General features: G+C 42.2%; 1 long non-coding RNA gene across 4 annotated transcripts; it reads right to left on the bottom strand.

Annotated features, from left to right (window-relative positions):
* Positions 1 to 2,956: 2,956 nt before the first annotated feature.
* LOC309338573 lies at positions 2,957 to 20,943 on the bottom strand. 4 transcript variants are annotated; one of them, XR_014154963.1, is made up of 5 exons: positions 20,660 to 20,943; positions 20,295 to 20,386; positions 19,900 to 20,023; positions 11,232 to 11,321; positions 2,957 to 3,147 (listed from the first exon to the last, which is right to left on the bottom strand). It is a non-coding gene; the product is annotated as an uncharacterized lncRNA (long non-coding RNA). The 4 variants fall into 4 exon arrangements; XR_014154964.1 differs by lacking the exon at positions 19,900 to 20,023 and adding an exon at positions 18,355 to 18,451; XR_014154965.1 differs by lacking the exons at positions 19,900 to 20,023; positions 20,295 to 20,386; positions 20,660 to 20,943 and adding exons at positions 11,747 to 11,933; positions 18,355 to 18,451; positions 19,724 to 19,879.
* Positions 20,944 to 21,810: the final 867 nt, after the last annotated feature.

Here is a 21,810-nt window from a genome sequence, read left to right as displayed (position 1 = left end):
TTCACAAGTGGCAATATTGCCAATATAAATCTCTCTCACCCTCCTTAAGAAGAGTAACCCCCTCGGCTCTTTAGAAGCTGCTACTGACAGCGAAATCCTATGTATGCTTACTGTGTTACTCCTAAGTAAAGTTGCGATCCTGACCTCCCTCCCTTACCTTAAATAGCACTTACTTCCGAGAAGACATCTTTAGGAGTGCACTGTAAATTACAATCATACCTAGTGGAACTTTAGGCTTGTGCAGTGGGTTAAAGGGCTCTGTCACTCAAGTAAAACAAATCCACTTTTTAAAAGAACCTGAATGTATGACTAACGAGAAGATGTATAAATACCCCACAAGCAAATCAGGATGAATGCAGGAAGAATAGTCATTGTCATGTCAATAACTCAGTCAGTAGAGCATGAGCAGGGGTAGGCAACCTAAGGCCCAGGAGCCGAATGCGGCCCAATCACCTTCTCAATCCAGCAGCGGACAGTCCAGGAATCAGCGTGTTTTTACATGAGTAGAATGTGTGCTTTTATTTAAAATGCATCTCTGGGTTATTTGTGGGGCATAGGAATTCGTTCACCCCCCCCCCCAAAAAATATATATAGTCTGGCCCACCAGGTGGTCTAAGGGACGGTGGACCGGCCCACGGCTGAAAAAGCTTGGTGACCCCTAAGCACGAGACTCTTAATTTCAGGGGCATGGGTTTGAGTTTCATGTTGGGCAAAAGTTTCCTACATTACAAAGGGTTGGATTAGATGGCCCTCATGGTACCTTCCAATTTTATGATTCTATGCCCAGAAGGAAGAACAAATGCTCAATAAATATGGGATATAATCTAGCCTTGTAAGCTTTGTGCAAAAGCCTTGTAAGCTTTGTGCAAGCAAATCAGGACGAGTGCTCAGTCCACAGGCCATATGGAGGTGCCCATTGAATGCCATTCCACATCTAGCAAACGCCTGATCTTTCCATTCGCCGTTTGTTCCGTTCGCTTCAGTTTCTCCCTTTGCGTAGGCGAGGGTCACACAGAAGTGGGGTTCATTTGGTCGTGCAGCTTCATCCTGGCTCCCAGCCTCAGGATGATTGAAATCTTGAAATGGCTGATTGTGTCAGCTCAGACAAGAGATTCTAATTACACAAATGCTTTTAGATGTGAAGCTGTGAAACATGTTTGCTTTGCATCAGCAAGATCAACACGGTCTGATTCTACAGGCTTGCATTTTAGGGCGATAGTAACCAAATATTTGAAAAGAGGGTGTGTTGGTAGCAGAGTCTGAAATAACATTCTAAAATCTTTTCTACAGAGCTATGTGTGACTGTCAGCATGGATGCCACTGTTCCTCAAAGTAAGGAAGCTGGCTCAGGCAGCAGATACTAGAATTCACTCTGCCATAGAATCATAAAATTGTAGAGTCGGAAGGGACCCCAAGGCTCATCTAGTCCAACCCCCTGCAGTGCAGGAATCTTAGCTATAGCACCCATGACAGATAAACATCCAGCACCTTAATGAAGGTGCCAGGTGAACCTCCCTGAGGAGTGCTTTCCACAAACGGGGAGCCACTGCATTTTGTGATGCAGTTTTCCTTAAAACATTAAGGGAAAATTTGCATGAAAATGAATGTATTAATGAAAACATACATACAAGAATTCATTTTATTAGGAGAAAATGTGTAGATTAGTCAAAACCACTTACAAAACATATTTATTAAGGAAATACATACTAAAATGCTGAAGAACTTCTATGAGGATTTTTTAAAAATTACACATTGCTGCAGAAATTAGGAGAATGAATTTCAGATTAGAAAAATGAGAAACTCAGAGAAATGAAATTTACAGATGCTTCCATTCCTGCTGATCCCTACTCTATCAATCTATCACCCTTCACTCCTTACCTGTACATAAAAAAAGAAATATGCTCCTCCTAAATTATATATTAATTAAATACATACAGGCAGTCATCGTTTTAGGTGCATCTGATATGTGTCCAACCATGCAAATCAGCCTGTATACCTATGTAGAATTGTACTGGAAATTATTGTGGAAGCATCTCTCTGGTGACTTTCTGTACTCTTGTGTTGAAAAATAAAAATAAGAAGAAAAACACACGCAAATCAGTTACAGGAAGGTAGCTGTGTTGGTCTGCCGTATCTGAAGAAGTGTGCATGCACACGGAAGCTCATACCCATAACAAACTTAGTTGGTCTCTAGGGTGCTACTGGAAGGAATTTTTTAATTTTGTTTCGACACACAAATCAGCTAGCTTTAAATATGCCACAGGACTTTCCCCATTTTATTGTGCGCTTGTGAGGGTTTCACCTACAGCAACTTCCTGGTGAGGCTTAAAGCACCAGTTGGGAACCATCGGTTTACATCATTTCCTTTTTCCTGTTCAGCCAGTCTTCAAGCAGGATGTTGTGCGTGATAATTGCTGGAACATGTTTGCTTAACACAGCCTCATTAATGTTAATCTTAAATGAATAAATAATGAAACATTTAAGGTGTTAATGGAACATTAATTATTACTGAACTATGGTGCGGTTCCTGTGGAAGGGTGGATGACATCCGCATTAATGCCTAATGACATTTTTTATGACTAGCGTAATTATGGTGAATGTTAAATGAAGTATCTCATGATGGGGGCTGTTAACTTTAATTATCTTATGTGCATAACATGCTTCATTCCTGATATTGTAGCTACACAGGTTAAAAAAAATCACAAGAGATGAATAAGATTTTATGTATTTGTTTATAAAAGTACTTACATGCCGTCTCTTGGGGCATAGCCCACTTAAAGCTACTCACAGTATCATAAAAGCACAATACAGCGCAATGATTCAAAACAATCAAAGTTAACAAAGTTTGCAGCATTAATCATTTTTGAAATGGCTAATTAAATCAGTGACGTAGACTAATAAAATAACCAAGCAGAGTTACCGAGCTTTGTAGAAAAAGCCTTTATGAAAAACAAGATAGAAAATGGTTTTTTAGAACCTGTTTGAAAATCTGCAGCATGGAAGCCATGAACACCTCTGGTGAGGCATCTGGTTCCTCGTTTTTGTAATTGTAGTCGACGCCCCCAGCTGGACCAACAGGGAGATCCTGGGAGACTCCTTCCTCCTACTGGGCTCCAGAGCTGGCGGTTTCCTTCATTCTCTGAGATGCTTGGAGAAATAAGTTATGTAGAGAAAGACATTGTATACAAGGAACAGGCAAAGTGCATTGGCACAAATAAGTGTGGACAGCATTCTTTCAGTGGCTAGAACAGGGGTAGCCAAGATGGTGCCCTCCAGATGCTGCTGAACTACACCATCCATGAACCCTGATGGCTGGCCATGCGGACAAAAGCTGATGGAGTTGGGAGTCCAGCAACATCTGGAGGGTGGTACCACATTGGCTATCCCTGACCTAGAAGAGAATTCACCTTTTCTGCAGGGTGTTTTCTGCAGGAGTTGTTTCCACTCAATAATGCACCAAAGAAATGAAGGCATCTCTCACCCTGTCTCTTGAAGTGTGAAGGTGATGCACAAAGGAAAGCAATGGTTGGATTTCTGCAAGCCTTTTTTCATCATTCTTATTGTAATGCAAACTTTAAAAGGGGGGGAACTATTAAGAGGGGTGAGGGAGTAAACCACTTTTAGAGCATCTCATCCTCTGGTCTGAACTGGGGTTTGAATTCAAGCCTCAAAGGTCCAGGCCTTTTAGTTCCAAGCTAGAAGTAAATGCATTTCAGAAAAGCCATTTTTATTGTCTCATGGAGACTGCATTTATCTTTCACACCAGGGATGTCAAGAGTCCAGAGAAAGACATTTGAGCATGTGCTGTGTTCTGTTCTATAAAAGAGCCACCTGCATATCATTGCCTTGATAGTGATACAGTGTGTGACTTCCTGAATAGAAAAAAGTATGATATTGAACTATGTAGAAGTATGAGCACAATATTTTATTAGGTCTCCATTTGATCATTTCATGTTGACTTAGCCCAGGAAACAATACCCCATGGGAATAGTTATAGCAAACTCTATCCTATTCCAATGCACTTTCTCCACTCACGGACGACGCCATCAACAGATTTTATTCAGTTGATGTTACAGTGAGATGTAAGCATAAACCTTGGACTGCCATTTTTGGCTGCTTTAAAGCAGTTTTTTCAGTACCTCTTTGTGTTGGCTTAGTCTTGTGTTCTTGGTGACTATACAAAATACAGTGGTACTTCTGGTTAAGAACTTAATTCGTTCTGGAGGTCTGTTCTTAACCTGAAACTGTTCTTAACCTGAGGTACCACTTTAGCTAATGGGGTCTCCCGCTGCTGCCGCTACACGATTTCTGTTCTCATCCTGAAGCAAAGTACTTAACCTGAGGTACTATTTCTGGGTCAGCAGAGTCTGTAACCTGAAGCGTCCGTAACCTGAGGTACCACTGTATGTTCAAATGTGGCAGGGAAGTGATGTCCTCAGACCACTGCGTAACAGACAATGGGTATGTATCCTTTCAGTCTCTTAGTAGCCATAAGGGCTCACAAAATCCACCTTTGTTATCCTAGCATTAATCCCCATACTACATGAATGAATGCAATTTATAAGTGCATGAACATTTGCCAGTATCAAGGATTTTGACAATACATAATTGATGCCGGAAACATCATACCAAAAATGACTTACTACTAGACACGCCCACATCGTAAGCCACAATGAGGCATTAAAATTCCAGCTACTATCTGTAGTGAACAGTGCCTTCCTATGCAATTTTTTTACAGTCTGTTACGGCAAAAATCTGGGTGCGAGGCTGCTCTGCCACCCAGCTCATCGGACTAAGTCCGTGGGTCCCTGCGGAGGAAAATGAGCTCAGCCGGAGACAGGAGCAAACTGCAGAAGATCCAAGTTTATTGCGCAACAGGTTCAAGGCGAGATTGAACAGTGAGAAAGGGGTGACATGAGTTTTTGAAACTCCCTCCATGTCCCAGAATACAGTGCAAAACACGTCATGAATATATTAAAGAGAGGTTTGGTTACACAGATTACATCATGAATATATTAAAGGGAGGTTGGGTTACACAGATCAGCAGTTCAGTAAGGTAGGGGTTGCACAGATTAACATATGGAGGAGGGAGGGGGGAATATGCAGAGCTGGAGATATGCACAGATAAACACTTCCTGGGGATGAAAAGACAATGGTCTCAAATATGCATAGTCTGCCACCTGACATTGTCTGGAGGAAAGGCTGATCAGAACAATTTGAAAGGATTAAGGTCTTGACACTTTGCTTGAGGGATTATGCTGGACAGGGGAGATGTGATGGAGTCCTAGAGTAATTGAGCAAACTGGCACGCTGATTTTCTATGAATTTTATAGATTTTAGTCCCTTTTGACAATTGGAAATAAATTGATATATTGTAGCGAAGAAGAAGGTGAAGAAGACATGCCCCCCCCTTCCGTAACAGTCCCCCATTCGGAGATAGATTTGCATTAAAGTTCTGTAAGAACTTGCAAATCTTTTCTCCGCACCCTAAATCTCGGTGAAGGTAGGGGTGCCGTGTGAGTGGGAATAGGCCCTAATGGAAAAGGAGGTGGGTTGAGCAGGGCAACAAAGGAGGGAGCAACACGGACCAAGACAATGTATGTTTACGTTATATAGGTATGCACTAAATAATAACTTTGTATCTATCGTACTAGATGTGTGGGTTTGTGCAAACCTGAAGGGGACTTGCAAATCATGCCTCTTAAGGCCATTTGCAAGTATAGTAGTGCAAAAAGGACACCTGTTGTATTTTGTTCAATAGTGGTCTATGCTTTACATTTAGCAGGAAGGTCCACTACTGACTGAAAAAAAAAATGCAGTTTGCTTTGTCCCCCGCCATTTTTGTGTTCTCAGGTGTCAAGGTAGCTTTTCTGTGGTCTCACAGTAGTGGCAATCCCTGGTGAATCCACTTAGGGCTTTCATATTAACCATGTTGCCTGGCACTCACCACAGCTGCCATAGGTTCGGGCACGTCCTGAGGGAAATGTCCTTGCCTTGGCTTCCTATGGGGGTTTTATTATTGGTCTTGCAGTCATGGGAAGTTGCGCACTTGCACTTTAAGGACCAAAAGCTAATTGCAGCCTGGATACACTTGCCCAATTCAAACTGAGTCCAATTTGAATTTATCTTTCCCCATGGTTCTCAACTCTTCAAACCAATCTGTTAAAAGAAAACCATTCTTAAAAGGGCACTTGTCCAAATAAGTCAATTTAACTCTATAAGGGATCATTCCTGCTAAATCAAGGCATATACACCTTCCTGAAGCTTCTCCTTGGTAAAGCGAGTTTTAACACATTTTAAAATGGGTAGGGAAGGTTGGCAGTGTGCCAGGTGGGACAGCGAAATGTGGTTATCTAAACATTGAACTACACAATAGCTTGATCCATTAGAAAGCATAAAGTGTATGAAAATCCTCCATTGGGATATAAGGAATAAGGCAGTATACATTAAACATAAGACAATTACACACACACACACACAAATTCCTCCCTTTGTGGAAATAACACTGTCAAACACATTTCAACATTCCTACATAATAACACATAATACACAACAAACTAATTAAATATCAGTTGAATATAAAAGTCAAAAAATCTCCTTGCAATTCAACTCCTCCCCTTTGAAAGAAATTGCTGTGGCCACTTTGAAAACTGTGTCTGTTGTTGTTGCAGGTAATAAGTCTCGTGGTAGCGAAGCTTTTCATTGGATCTGTAATAACACACTTGTAGAAATGATATCCTGTAAGGGCAGGGTGGACTTAAAAGACACAGTTAAAATAATAATAAAACACACACACAAACACACACACACAATGACCTATGAGGAACCAAAATAAATAAATGCTAAGACACAGAATTTTAAGAAATCTGAAGTAACAATGAAAATAAAAGAGTGTTTCTTGATGTGACAACATCGGCTAGAATGTTAATAGCAAAATACTGGAAAATGACTTAATGGCAATTTAAAGTTGTGCAAGTACCTTGAACTAGCCAAAATGACAGAATTAATAAGAAATGCTCAGGCAAAAGGTAAACAAATACCATTCCACAAACAATGTTTGGTTATGCTTCGATTAGCTTCATAGATATCATGGAAAAACGGATTAAATAAATGAAAACAGATTATTTGTAACTTAAAAAGTGTCAAAGCCACGAAGAGATGGAAGTCACTAATACAGCAGGGATTTCACAGAACAGAAAGAAAGTTAATACAGCAGGGATTTCACAGAACAGAAAGAAAGTTGTTGTGGGAGAAAAAAGGGACAAACACTTTGTTATCGGGTTTCACATATCCTGTTAAAAGGGAAAATTATTTCATGTGAGAAGCCTATCAGGAAATGCTGTTCCTAAAATGCACACAAACAAAGTCTGTGATTTAAATCCCATTGAGAGGTGGAATTCTTTGATATTTACCTGTGAAAAGAATTTGGCATGTTAAGATTTCAAACTTGGGACACATTAAGGGTGATTTCTCTCAATGGTTCCAAGTTTTACATAAACCTCCTCTCCCCCCCTCTACAGTTCCCCCTCCTTCCTCTCTCTCTCTCTTATTTCTTTTCCTATCCTCTTTTTTTTTTTTTCTTGCTGATCTAGTCTCTGTGCATGTGTGGAGTTCATGTCTCAGCAAACCTTTTATACTATTGAAATGTTGCATCTTTTGGCAAAATTAGAATTTGAATAAGGGAAGGGTAAGTAGATTTTAAAAGAGGGTTAGATTTAAAACAAAAGAGAGAAACTCAGCAATTGAAGTATTCACCAACAAAAGCTAGCAATTTCAGCCCAAGCAAAGCGACTGCTTCCTTTATGTACAGGAAAGGGCTAATATCCCTCTGGCCATTCGTGGAACAATGCCGCGCCCTTATATATGGGAAAAAATGGCCAGAACATCACAGCTTCACCTCTCACCTTTTTAAAACTAAAGAGCAAAGCTAGGCTGAATTTCAACTCCATCACCACACCAGAATTTAAGAATTACCCTGCAATGCTTGCGGACACATGTCCTTCCACACAGCCACAAATTGGGAGAGTTGAAAGGGACCCTGGGGTCATCTAGTCCAACCCTCCAAAATAAAGGGTTCACAGCAAGATTTCACAGCAAGATTTGTACTACACACACATACTTATGTACACAGGCACTACTGGGGAAGAGAGCACAATCAGTGCTCCTATCATGTACTAAGGAAGAAGAAAATAAAAATTCCCAACTTTATACAGAACCCTTTAGCAGATCTTGAGATTAGTTTGAGTTTACTTCCTTAGACGTGCAAGTTCCTTAGAGTGCAAGTTCCTAGACAAATGATCTTTAAAGAAAGATTGAAGTGAACATTTTCTTAAGATAGGGAGAGGATCTCTTATAAAGCATAGTTAAAACAGCCATAGATTTGATTTAAAGGGAATACAAAAGTGACAATTTTTTCCTGAATTTGCAGAGGAATAGTAAACCTAATCTATGCCCCCCCCTTTGCAGTTTCCTTTAAAGGAAGCTTACTCAGAAGTAAATTTACCTGGCACAGAAGAAGAGAAAGGAAAAAAAAAACCCTGAAAGAGACAGAATGAAACGGGGGGGGGGGCATTTTCTAAGAAAAGAGGCCTGATATCAGGAGCCTTACAATAACTCTTCTGTCCAACCAAATCAAAGTTAAAACTGGACTCAGATATTTTCTTAGAAGGAAGACCATACTTTCATAGGCATGTGCTTCATGAAATAAATACACTGCATTTTAGCTTGAGAGAGCAGTTGTGCTCGACTACGCTTTTGCAGCAGAAACATCTAATTCACATTAGAAACATTCACATTCCAGAAACATTAGAAACATTCACATTCCAAAATAGACTGTAGACTCACAATCTGAAAAGTTGCGGCAGAGCACGAGGTGGGGTAAACATTTGCACCTTTCATTCTCATTTTGTCTTATTTAGGACTGATAAGGTCCAGCATGGCTTCCTTAAAAATTAAATTTTGAAGCAAGCTTGCAGTTTAAACTATGCGCGCTTAAGAAAGGCAGTCTGTCAGAGACAGAAGGAACAGACAACACACATAACAGACAACATGTAAACACACATATTCTCATATATGTATTAACACACAACACACATAACAGACAACATGTAAACACACATATTCTCATCCTTTAGTTGGTTATTGCAAGGAGTTGGGCTGCTTCCTTTAGCTTCATTAAGTGAAATTAGTAGGAAGGTCCCACATGGTTTTAAGAGCCTCCTTGCCTCTTCAAACACCACCAGTTAACCAGCCGGCCAACGCAATTCGGGCTTGGCGGAGGCGGTGCTGGCAGGCCAGATTTCAGAACAGAGGTTCTCTAATTTTGCTTCGATAATAATTTGTGGCCAGGAATCGTCTTCCAATACGTGATGACAAATTGGAGAGGAGAGTCAGGGTCCTTCTGAGACTGAGATGGCTTTCTAGAAGCCTTCTTCCCAGAGTGAGCCCGCTCGCGTTTGGAAGCCTGGGTACCCATTTTATGTTTTACGCGTGTCTAGACAGAAAGAGGGAAGAGAAAGGGTGGTAAGGATTGGTATATCTAGGAGATTGATATACTTAATACGGGATTTATAGTAAAGAGGGGTCTTTAGTCGCTTGGCAACTTCCTTAGAGGGTTTTTAAAGAGCTCTAGCTATCCGGTATTCCTTCCTATTTCCTTAGTCAATAACCTGGGGTCCTTTTCCACTCTGCCGATCCCGCCCAATTCCTCATGGGCTATCCCTCCTGGCAACCTCCTACCTATCGTCAATCTCAGGAAAAGGGGCCCTACTGAACGCCCGCGCCGTGCGGTGCCAGATCGGGTGATCCCTGGATAGAGTTTTGAACCGAAAATCCCCCTTGCTTTTGGAAGCGGGCTCACGCACGATACACGTGTTACGTGGCACCGACCAGTGCGGCTGGGATTGATACAGAAAGCAAGACCCCTTCCTGCCCCCTCCGTAAGGGCGCTCGGGAAGTTCGGAAGAAGAACTCCAGCCCCTTGCTTTCAACTGGGATACCCATTGCGGAGAGTCGGCTATCTTTCAAGTCGGGTCTCTCCGTCTTACTTTCGGACTCCCAATTGGTGCGGCTGGCTGGAGGGTTTTTAGAGAAAGAGATAGAGCTCAGAACCCCCCTTTCGGGTCGAGCAGCAGTCCACGGTCTCTCTCACCAATTGGACCAAGAGACAGGCGAGAAGGAGCGATAGAGAGGAGGGCAGAGAATTCAGTTGCCAGGAGATTTCCACCCCTTTCCCACCAGTGCACTGGATTTTTCCTTTTCCTTATACTCACATGTCTTCTATGATGATCCCCGGATTGATGAATAAGCCGGCTGGATCCCTCTTTGCTCCCCGGCTGAACTCCTGGGGCTTTCGATTACCGCCCGGAGGATGGCCAGGGGTCCAAAGGATCTTCCCAGGCAAAATGGCCTGGTGCCGGCTGAAGATTTCAGGGCCCCCGGTCAGCAACGCGGGAGAACCGCATGCCCCACGTGGGGCGCCAACTGTTACGGCAAAAATCTGGGTGCGAGGCTGCTCTGCCACCCAGCTCATCGGACTAAGTCCGTGGGTCCCTGCGGAGGAAAATGAGCTCAGCCGGAGACAGGAGCAAACTGCAGAAGATCCAAGTTTATTGCGCAACAGGTTCAAGGCGAGATTGAACAGTGAGAAAGGGGTGACATGAGTTTTTGAAACTCCCTCCATGTCCCAGAATACAGTGCAAAACACGTCATGAATATATTAAAGAGAGGTTTGGTTACACAGATTACATCATGAATATATTAAAGGGAGGTTGGGTTACACAGATCAGCAGTTCAGTAAGGTAGGGGTTGCACAGATTAACATATGGAGGAGGGAGGGGGGAATATGCAGAGCTGGAGATATGCACAGATAAACACTTCCTGGGGATGAAAAGACAATGGTCTCAAATATGCATAGTCTGCCACCTGACATTGTCTGGAGGAAAGGCTGATCAGAACAATTTGAAAGGATTAAGGTCTTGACACTTTGCTTGAGGGATTATGCTGGACAGGGGAGATGTGATGGAGTCCTAGAGTAATTGAGCAAACTGGCACGCTGATTTTCTATGAATTTTATAGATTTTAGTCCCTTTTGACAATTGGAAATAAATTGATATATTGTAGCGAAGAAGAAGGTGAAGAAGACATGCCCCCCCCTTCCGTAACAAGTCCAATGCACTTTTTCCACAATACATCTGCAATAGTTTTTAAGTTGCAATAGGCTACAACCTCACCTGAGTTGTGCATTCTTTTTCTCTTGAGTTTTCAGTTTGCTTTTGTTTTCTTTGTCTGTGTTTGAATTTAGATGAAGCTGTATTGTTGTGCTGTTGATGAATAAAAAAAGTTAAAAGCGCAAAAAAATTCAAAGACTGTCACTTGCATCTTTTTATATATGTATAAGCCTTGTCATCCACAACCTTGTGGTAGAAGTTTTCTGACAAACTGTCTCCTGGGCTATGTAAAAGAGCTTTCAATATTAATCTCTGATTTATATTTGCTAATTCACCACTAGCATGATACAGGGCTTCTTAGTCTGAAACCTGTCTCTCGCTCTCTGTGATCCTACCTTTGATGTCATAGTCCATGCCTCCAGGAAGCAAGGGCCGCTTTTCTCAATGAATATATACCTTCAGGCACATATTGCTCTCAACCTCACCAATTGCAGTGCCCAGAACATCTGCCCATGCAACACCAAACAGATTCAAATCATCTAATGCAATTTCTTGGTACTTTATAAGGAGCTTTATACCAAAGGTGCTGATGCTGATGAATCTAACCCAGTTAGTCCAAGATGCTGTAGGATAGAGTGCTGCAATCAGCAATGTAGTTTTAAATTTTGAAGTGCAGGAGTAGATCATTCACGACAGTCCCCATAGCCACAATCCCAATAAGAGTTCATAGACATATCCTCAAGTAGAGTCCAAAAATGCAGGCAGCTGTAAAAACGTAAAAGGGTAAATGTTGTGTATATGCACTTCTTTGGCAGACTATGTTTGGGGCACCTTTTCTAGCCCTTCCCCCTTTTTGGGGTGAGCAGAGTGGATCCTAAATAGGACTGGATACAGCTGCCAAGCACCCAGGTGTCAAAAAAGGTTATTTATGTATGCCACAACTGCAGCTCATGTTTTGTAAGACCAAAAATGGAAAACTAAAGAAGAATGGCAACATAAACTGATGGAATATGCACAGCTTGCAGGTCTAATTTATAGAATAAGAGAACAAGAAGAACATACATTTAAAGAAGATTGGAAAATGTTTATTGAATACATGGAGGAAAATTGTGTATATTTGAAAACATGGGCAGCATTAAGATAAATTCAACAGTGTAAATAAGTTTTGATGGATGTAACAGTAAATGGAATACTGAATGGTTTAGTTAATAAAAAATATGCAGGGATTTATGTTGTGCAAAATGAACCATGGAAAGAGAAGAGGTCTTTGATATTTGAAGGTTGTTTAAGTGAATTTTCTAAAATATAATGAAATTTAATAAAAATTATATATAAAAAAGATACAGCTGCTGAGCTACTCAACTCATTCCTTGAGTCAGAATGACTGAATCTGTATAATACCCAATTTATTACAACCCACTGACTTCTGACTGCATAGGCCCAGCTTGTAAAACACACTGAGCTGTAACAAGAGGTCTCCAGGCTGCTGAAATGCAACCTTTCATTTTTGATTAGAAATGCATACAATATTGCAAAGAAATGTTACCATTTAAAGTTCTAGCGTGCAGTCACAACCCCATTCAAAGGAAAGGTGAAGGCCTGTCTCTGGCTATTTTCCTCATTCTCTGTCTTCCTCATGCTGCTGCAATCTGTCACAAGCAAACTTGGAAGCCTCATTAACACCTCATTCACTTGCCAAAGTCAGGAAGGTCCATCAGTGACCCTGGTGCTTCCGCAGATGACATCATCGAGGCTGCAGAGCTGCGATCCTTTGTGTTCCCCCTCCACTGCACCATGGATTAGAATTATACGTTCCTCCCCTGACGTATGGGACGTGGGTGGCACTGTGGGTTAAACCACAGAGCCTAGGACTTGCCAATCGGAAGGTCGGCGGTTCGAATCCCTGAGACGGGGTGAGCTCCTATTGCTCGGTCCCTGCTCCTGCCAACCTAGCAGTTCAAAAGCATGTCAAAGTGCAAGTAGATAAATAGGTACCTGACATATTAGACTGAAGGAGGGTATTTTTTGTTTCAAACAATCAGGTACACAACTGTTTATGTACACAAATGACCCATGTTCTAGTCTGAATGAACATTTGGTATGCATCTGGCTCTGTCTGAGCGAAAAGCGAGTAAGAAGGGGCCTGTTTGCATAATATGCCATTAACTCAGAGCCATTAGACCTCTGAGAGTGTTCTTGTCTTGGGGAAAGCCAACACTTTGAAAGCCAACACTTTGATAGAATCACCTGACAAGTGAAGTTTAATCCGCAGGCTTCCACAAAATTTTAGGCCTGATGAGTAGCCAACATGGTGCCCTCAAGTTGTTGGGACTAGAACTCCCATCATCCTCTCCCCATAAGCCCCCGTTCTAAACTACATATCTCCTGCCAACCTAGCAGTTCGAAAGCACGTCAAAGTGCAAGTAGATAAATAGGTACCGCTCTGGCGGGAAGGTAAACGGCATTTGCCAGAAGCGGCTTAATCATGCTGGCCACATGACCTGGAAGCTGTACGTCGGCTCCCTCGGCCAGTAAAGCGAGATGAGCGCCGCAACCCCAGAGTTGTCCGTGACTGGACCTAATGGTCAGGGGTCCCTTTACCTTTAAACTACTTATAGACTTAAAAATGAATGTTTTGTCATTGTTGTGCTGCCACCCTGGGCTCCTTCAGGAGGAAGGGGAGGCTAAAAATCTGATACTTCATCATTGACCAGGCTGGCCAGGCCTGATGTGAGCTGGAGTCCAGTAACATCCGGAGGCTTCCACGTTAGCTACTCTGGCTTACACCATAATATGATTTGTTAGCCTTTAAGATGAATAGAGGTGGGTCCCATTCCCATCTGGGCATGAAGTAGGATGGGTGAGGGGAGTGGGGAGAAGGGGTGGCAGCTGTGGAGGGAGTATGGCCTGGCGAGAGTCCCAAAAGCCAGATGGGAAGACTTGGAGGTTGCATTTGCCCCTGTATGTTGTGTTATCTGAATACCTAAGAATACAGTGGTACCTCAGTTCCTGAACACCTCTGTTGTCAAATGTTTCGGTTCTCGAACGCCAAAAACCCAGAAGTAAATTCAAATGTGCGACGCGGCTTCTGCTGAGTGCAAGAAACTCTTGCAACCAATGAGAAGCTGTGCCTTGGTTTTCGAACATTTAGGAAGCCGGCGGTTTTCCGGAACGGATTACGTTCGAGAACCAAGGTACTACTGTATATTTGTCTGTGTACAATGATTACTTTGGTTAGTAGCCCTGGGAAAGGCCTCTTCCGCTTATCAGAGAAGATAGTAGTGGGCTGGATGATCTGAATTTGAACAAGGCAGATGCGTATCTTCTCGGTTGGACACATCTTATGGCAATTGAAAAACCCATTTTAAAAAGTGATACATTTCTTGCTGCATGCTTTACATTGTGAATTTACCTTCCATTTCCTGCAGTTGTTTTGGGGGGCTTCTTGGCACATAAAAACAAGAGACACTTGATGTTGACAGTCTTCATATTGGTTTTACTTGGCACACCAAAGTGACTGAATGGAACAGAGCAGAGAGGATCTGCTAACAGGAGGGGAGGGGAGGGGAAGAGCCCAACAAAGCAATTAGGAAATGGTTGGGCTCTGTGTCACTTTTATGCCGTGCCTTGTACTAATAAACACAGCTGCTGCTTCGGAAGGAGCCTCTGAATTTGTTAGATGTGAGCAGCGACATTCGGCTCTTGCTTTTGCAAAACGAGCAAAAATAAAAGCACGTTAATAAATAAATGGATGTCTGCATCACGCTGCAGCTATGTGCATTTGGCTCGGCTGTGTTTGTGAAGAGTGCTTTACAAGAGTCAGATGTGAGATTATTCTGGGAAATCTGTGGGGCTCATCGTGTCATCCTCCCTAACACGAGCTGCAGCCAGATCAATCCCAGATCCACTGATGTCAATGGGAGGTTTCGCAACTCACTTCAGCTGGATCCAGAACACATTATCTCAAGGACTGTGTGTTCTGATTCATCTGTGGTTTATGGGTTTATCACGGTGATGTGCTTTCAAGCACAATGCTGTAAGGCAAGGATGGGCAAACCGTTTAGGCCCATGGGAGCTTCTGAATTGTTGAGAGGGTAGTCTTGGTGCCACCCCCTGCAGTTACTTCTCAGCCCTCTTCCCCAGATCAGTCTCCCCACCTCACTGAGAGACAGAAAGAGCGAGACTTTGCTTTTTCAAAAAGCAATTAAGATCCAACAGAAATTAAGATCCAACAGAATTATTGTGAGCCTTGAAAAGCACCTGGAATTGAAAGAGGAGTTGGGAAAGAGCAATTTTATTAAATTTTCTGTTTTAAAATTTTGAATACGCCATTTAAACATTCTTAAAATATCAATGATTTCCCTTCTCCTCTTTCCATGGTTCATTCTGCATAGCATAAAGTCCTGCATATTTTACATAAACTAAACCATTCAGTATTCCATTAGTGCATCCATCAAAACTTATTTACACTGTTGAATTTATCTTAATGCTGCCAGCATTTTCAAGTGTACACAATCCCCCCCATATATTCAGCAAACATTTTCCAGTCTTCTTTAAACGCATGTTCTCCTTCAAGCTTCTTCTTTCAGCTCTATGTACATTTCAAGAGAGAAACATGGAATCACCTCGTGACCAAGCGGGCACTGAGTGTGTGGCAGGGAGGTTCAGAGGCTTCCTGGGCACCAGGGGAAAATCTCAAGGGTGCCATTACACCTATGGGCACCATGTTGGTGATGACCTCTGCCATAAGGCCAAACTCTCTCTTGCAGAGGTTTTGTGGTGATTTGGATAAGTTGGTGCACTGTCGTGGCTTGGCACATGAGTTATTTCAGCCATAAATTCACTAGGTGGCCTTAGGAAGAAGGGTCAGTCTGCAGGCACCCCGCCTGCCCTGCTACCTCTGCCAGTGCATAGCTGTCAGCTTTCAGATTTGAAAATAAGGGATCCGCAGCCTCAAAAATAAGGGATCAGCAGCCTCGAAAATAAGGGATCAGCAGCCTCACCTGTCCCGGGGACAGTCTACGGGATATCTAACAATCCGGAATAGCAGCGGGAAACAGAGCTGGAATAAGGAAATTTCCCACAAAAAAAGGGAAGGTTGATAGCTATGTGCCAGTGGCGCCAATTTCAGGCAAGATCTCACAGAAATCGCATGAGATCTTGAGGAGCCTGTGAGACCTCACCCTCCTAGTTTGGTCAGAATCGAGTATACACTTCCAGAGTTAATGCTAAATACGTTACTTCTGGTAAATGAGCCACATAGCTGTTAGAGGGCCATGAAATTTTGTGTCCCTGGCTGTTTAGACTTGTCCACCCATGTGCTATCTGAAACCAAAGGGGTGCTTTGGTTGCTTGATGTGATTTCCCCCCCCCCAGCTCTCCTTCCTATGTCTGCCTTCGTATGTCCTTATGTTCTTATGCTGCAAGTTTGCTCCCTCACAGGAGTTCCACATTGCATCTGCTTGTGCTCTGTTTGTATATAAGCTTGTAAATAAAGCAAATAAATATATTTTTTTAATGTCCCAAGTCTCAGAGCGCTCTCGTCTAAAGAAAACCAAACCTAATAGTGTTGCCCTGGGATTATTTTTTTTTTAACCACCTGAGCAAGCTAGTGGCCTGCAACAAAGCATTATTCCTGCACTGTGCATGACCTTTGTGTTCGAATTGGCTATAACCTGTGCCTGGGGCTTAGTGAAGCAGTTACCCTAATTTGAAAAAAAAGGGAGATATTCAGTGCTTTAAACAGAAGAACATGGAGAGTCGGCTTACAGTGTAGAGAACTCCATATTATGTTTTGTCAAAGCAGATTAAAGATTCTAATGAATATGGGTAAGAACATCCCATAGGTCTCCCGGACTCTTTTCTCTGAGAGAAACTGATCCTGCAAGGGCTGCTCTGAACTTCCCACTGTGTGGGGAAAAGGAGAACAAAACATCACCAACTCTGTGGCCTCTTAAATCCCAGCTCCTTCCTTCTATATGTACCTTGCTGCTTTGTCCCTTTGATAGTTGGTTGACACACATAATGCATTTCAGAGCAATCCATGTCCTCTCTTATTTCTCTGTTATTACTTCTGATAAGCCAGAGTCAGGAGAAAGAGACTATATTGTTAAGAAAGGAGAGTGCATTCAGGCAAAATCATCTGGAAATGAATGATAATTATGCTTTGCAGAGTTTTTCCTGTAGGTCTAGGAGAGATAATGAAGGCCTGTGGGAGAAAATTAGCCTTTTCATTCGCCTCAAACAGTGAATTACAGCGTAATGGGCCTCCTGTCTGGCAATTAAGGTAGTTGGAGCAAGAGAGGAAGGAGAGATACAGAGATCCGTCAAGGCGACAAGATGAGTAACTTTTGGGTCTTGGATATTCAAGTGCACCAGAAGTTTTAAATCGGCAGATTTGACAAGCAAGGCATGTGTCAGGAAAAGAGAGCACCAGCCTATATGAAAAATATTTGAGCTCAGGAAGGCAAGGCTGCAAAGAGGATGAGATTGCTCAGGAAAGATTTTTATTCTCTCTTGAGAGGCTTTCTTTTCCCCATGGAAGCCATTTTACATTCATTTACAAATAAATAGGGAGGCACTTATGCATTGAGGAAAGGCATCACCAATAAAGGAGGGCAAAAGAGGATGTGAATTTGCACAAAATTTACAAGTGAAAATGCGTATGTGTTGATGCAAATTTAGAAGCAATTACTACAATTTACAGTACATCTCACCATACTGGGGGAAACTGTGATTAAATCACCTCTCTGTCTGCTTTGTAGGTGCTTTGTGTTGATGGGTCAAGACCCTTGGTTGCCCTTTTTAGGGGGGTCTATCTTTAAAGCCGACTTGGGACATGGGTGGTGCTGTAGGTCAAACCACTGAGCCTAGGACTTGCCGATCAGAAGGTCAGTGGTTTGAATCCCCGCGACGGGGTGAGCTCCCATTGTTCAGTCCCAGCTTCTGGCAACCTAGCAGTTCGAAAGCACATCAAAGTGCAAGTAGATAAATAGGTACTGCTCCAGCAGGAAGCTAAACAGTGTTTCCGTGTGCTGCTCTGGTTCGCCAGAAGCGGCTTAATCATGCTGGCCACATGACCCAGAAGCTGTACGCCGGCTCCCTCAGCCAATAAAGCGAGGTGAGCGCCACAACCCCAGGGTCATCCTCGACTGGACCTAATGGTCAGGGGTCCCTTTACCTTTACCTTTATCTTTAAAGCTGACAAACAGAGGTGGTCCCTCTGATAGTCCTCCAAACAGAGAGATCTCCTCTGTAAAGTCAGACAGCTGGGCACTCTTCAGCTAAAAGCCAAACACAAGTACAGGTAGATTATTAGCTAAGCAGCTACTGACATGCTTGTTTTAAAGTGTTTCCCTTGTGGGTTACTTTGTAAGAAAAGCAACTACCGGTAACTAACTAACTAACTAACTAACTAACTAACTAATAATATTAACCACAATAACAATAATAATCTCTAATAAAAATAACAACAGCCATAACACAATAACCTCATTTTCTATTTATTTACTGAATTTATATCCTTCTCTTTCTCCTGAAGGGGCTCAGGGCAGCAAACGGATACACAATTCCAAATCAAAAACATTCTAAGATGGTTAAACCATTGCATTCTAAAAACAATTACAATTAAAAACATTCTAAAAGCTGTTACAGTTAAAACGTCATTCCATCCAATGATCTCTGGGTTGCCAGGAACAGCATTCTTCAGCCACCAAATGTCTGAGTAAACAAGACTATTTCCAAATTCCTCCTGGAAGTTAGTAATGATGAGAACAGGTGCACTTCCCCAGGGAGGTGAGGGCGATTGCTGAAGGCATGGCTCTGTTAAGTTTCCTACAGGGGCAGATCTACTATGAAACGAATGAAGCTTCAGCTTCAGGGCCTCTAATCTCAGAGGGGCCCCAGAAATTACTTTAGGCCACACTGCTTAAACATATTGGGTCTAGTAGCCCTAATTTGAGTCATACGACTCAAATCGATTATTTTTGTTATTGTATATACAGTCAAACCTCGGTTGTCAAACGCAATCCGTTCTGAAACGTTTGACAACCAAGGCGTGGCTTCCGACTGGTTGCAAGAGCTTCCTGCACCCAAGCGGAAGCTGTGTCAGACGTCTGGCTTTCAAAAAACGTTTGAAAACCGGAGCATTTACTTCTGGGTTTTCGGCATTCAGAAGCCGAAACGTTCCGACACGGAGCCATTCAGGAACTGAGGTTTGACTGTATTTTTTGCATTTAGTTGGGAATGATTAAAAACAGCTCCAAGGAATAAACTGGCTCCAAATTAAAATAAAAAATAAAATAAAATAAAAATAAAAAATGGAAATCTCTCTGAACTCAAAAGACCTTCCTTTTTCACCAAATGAACATTTTGTTTAACAATAGTGCAACAGTTGCAAAAACCGCCTCTGTGTTTTATACAATTGTATTCTGTCCCTCTCTGTCTGAACCAAATTTTCCACCTAGCCTTCAATTCTTGTTTCTTTCACACTGCGGACTGTGCTACCTCTTACTCAGTTTCTCCCCCTCCTTCCCCCCCTTTTTCTTTTTTTTTACCATAGTCATTAATCTCCAGCCTGGAATCCTGTCTGATGCTTCTGGGTAATCAAAATATTCTAAATCCACTAAACTCCCCTTATCTGTCAGGGCAGAAGTATCTTCAAAGAATTCCAGCGGGCTGGTTAAGCACGACATGACCTTCCCATGCCTTAATGTGTGCTGCTGGCCCTTACCTTTAATCATAGTGAGATTTCCTAGATGGTCCCCCATCATGACTCTTAAAACCCTTTCACAGCAGCCTCTCAGAGCAGATGTCAAGCTCATTGGCTGGCCTTTCCTGGTATATCTTTTTTAAAACTGGAAATAGGAGCAAAAAGCAATGGGGTAGACAAAAGAGATATTTATTATTCCAGTGCATTTCAAACCCTATTGGTCCTTCTTTGAGGAAATTAAAAGACATAAAGATTCAACATTTAGATGTGCTGTGTTCTCTTTGGCGCGAGGGGGTCCCCCTTCTTCTATTTCCCCCTTCTTCATTTCAAGTATTCATGCTTTTCACATTTAAATATCTATTTCATGTATGATGCTGTGGTTTAGATTAGGCAATGGCTTGTTTTAGACTATTTACCTATTTTGCATCTCTTATTCTGGTGGGTTAAGATGCAACAGGGAGCCCAAATCTCAGCTTATTCATGAACTCACCATTCTTTTGAAAATAGTCTGCAAAATGAAAGTAACAACACTGACCTACCATACAGGATTGCTAAAAGCTTCTTCAAATAATCTAGGCAAAGTGCATCGAACACTTGAAAATATGTAGGTGCAGATAAATAAATAATCACACTAGCTATCACCACCACCATTATTATACTTTGTTGTTTTTCACACAAGACACCACAATGTGCATCTGTGCAAGCTTCTAATATTGGCCCAAGCAGAAGAGCTATAAACACTCTAGGTTTCCACACTGGATAGAGTCACTTGATGATTTACCATGTGTCTGATGGTTGTTCTGGTTTTCTTTTACTATAAATCTGGTTTTGAAAGCCACTTTTGTGGTTCAACCACAGTTTACAAATATAGACAATAAATAGTAAATAAGTCAGTGTGTCAAATGCTGTATGGATCCACTCAAGTCTTCTTCTCAATGCTCCTGTTTATTTAAGAAATGGTTACATCAACTATTTTAAATAGAAAAATAGCCTATAAATGTTTAAATACATGGCTAGAGCTGCTGCAGAAAACAGCATCCTAGTGTTCAGATCCTCCTTCACACCTACATGCTTCAGAATTTACCTGAAGTGTCACATTGTGATGTCACAATGCGGTTTCTCCATGTCTGTCAACGGCAGCTAATCACGTCGAGCAGGTATAGAGAAATGTTCCATGTCATGGTATCATACCTTGGAGTAATGACACTTCCAGATGTCCTTTTTACTGTGCATTCATGATTATTTGTGCTGTTGATGCGACTGGGGCAGTCATACATACACAATCTCACTTTCGATACTACTTGCATCTGCGGAGGTTTTGGGGTGGTCATACTGCTTCATTTCCAAAACACGCACAGCAGTGTATATTCTGTAATTTCCTCCTGAAATCCTATAACTTTTCATACCATAAATGTGCTGTGGGTAGGAGGTTGTCCCACTTTTGTTGTTGTTGTTGCACAATAGTCCCTCCAGGCAGCAATAGTGTGGTAGTAACCATAAAGAAGGCTGATTGCCGAAGAATTGATGCTTTTGAATTATGGTGCTGGAGGAGACTCTTGAGAGTCCCATGGACTGCAAGAAGATCAGACCTCTCCATTCTTAAGGAAATCAGCCCTGAGTGCTCACTGGAAGGACAGATCCTGAAGCTGAGGCTCCAATACTTTGGCCATCTCATGAGAATAGAAGACTCCCTGGAAAGACCCTGATGTTGGGAAAGATTGAGGGCGCAAGGAGAACGGGATGACAGAGGACGAGATGGTTGGACAGTGTTCTCGAAGCTACCAGTATGAGTTTGACCAAACTGCGGGAGGGAGTGGAAGACAGGAGTGCCTGGCGTGCTCTGGTTCATGGGGTCACGAAGAGTCGGACACAACTAAACAACTAAACAACAACAACAAATTGGGGAATGATTGCAACACAACTAATAAGAAA

This window comes from Podarcis erhardii, assembly GCF_964252035.2.
Source record: "Podarcis erhardii genome assembly, chromosome: 3".
NCBI classification, from domain to species: domain Eukaryota; kingdom Metazoa; phylum Chordata; class Lepidosauria; order Squamata; family Lacertidae; genus Podarcis; species Podarcis erhardii.
Note: the sequence above shows the minus strand (reverse complement) of the source record. Positions and strands in the feature narration are given on the sequence as shown.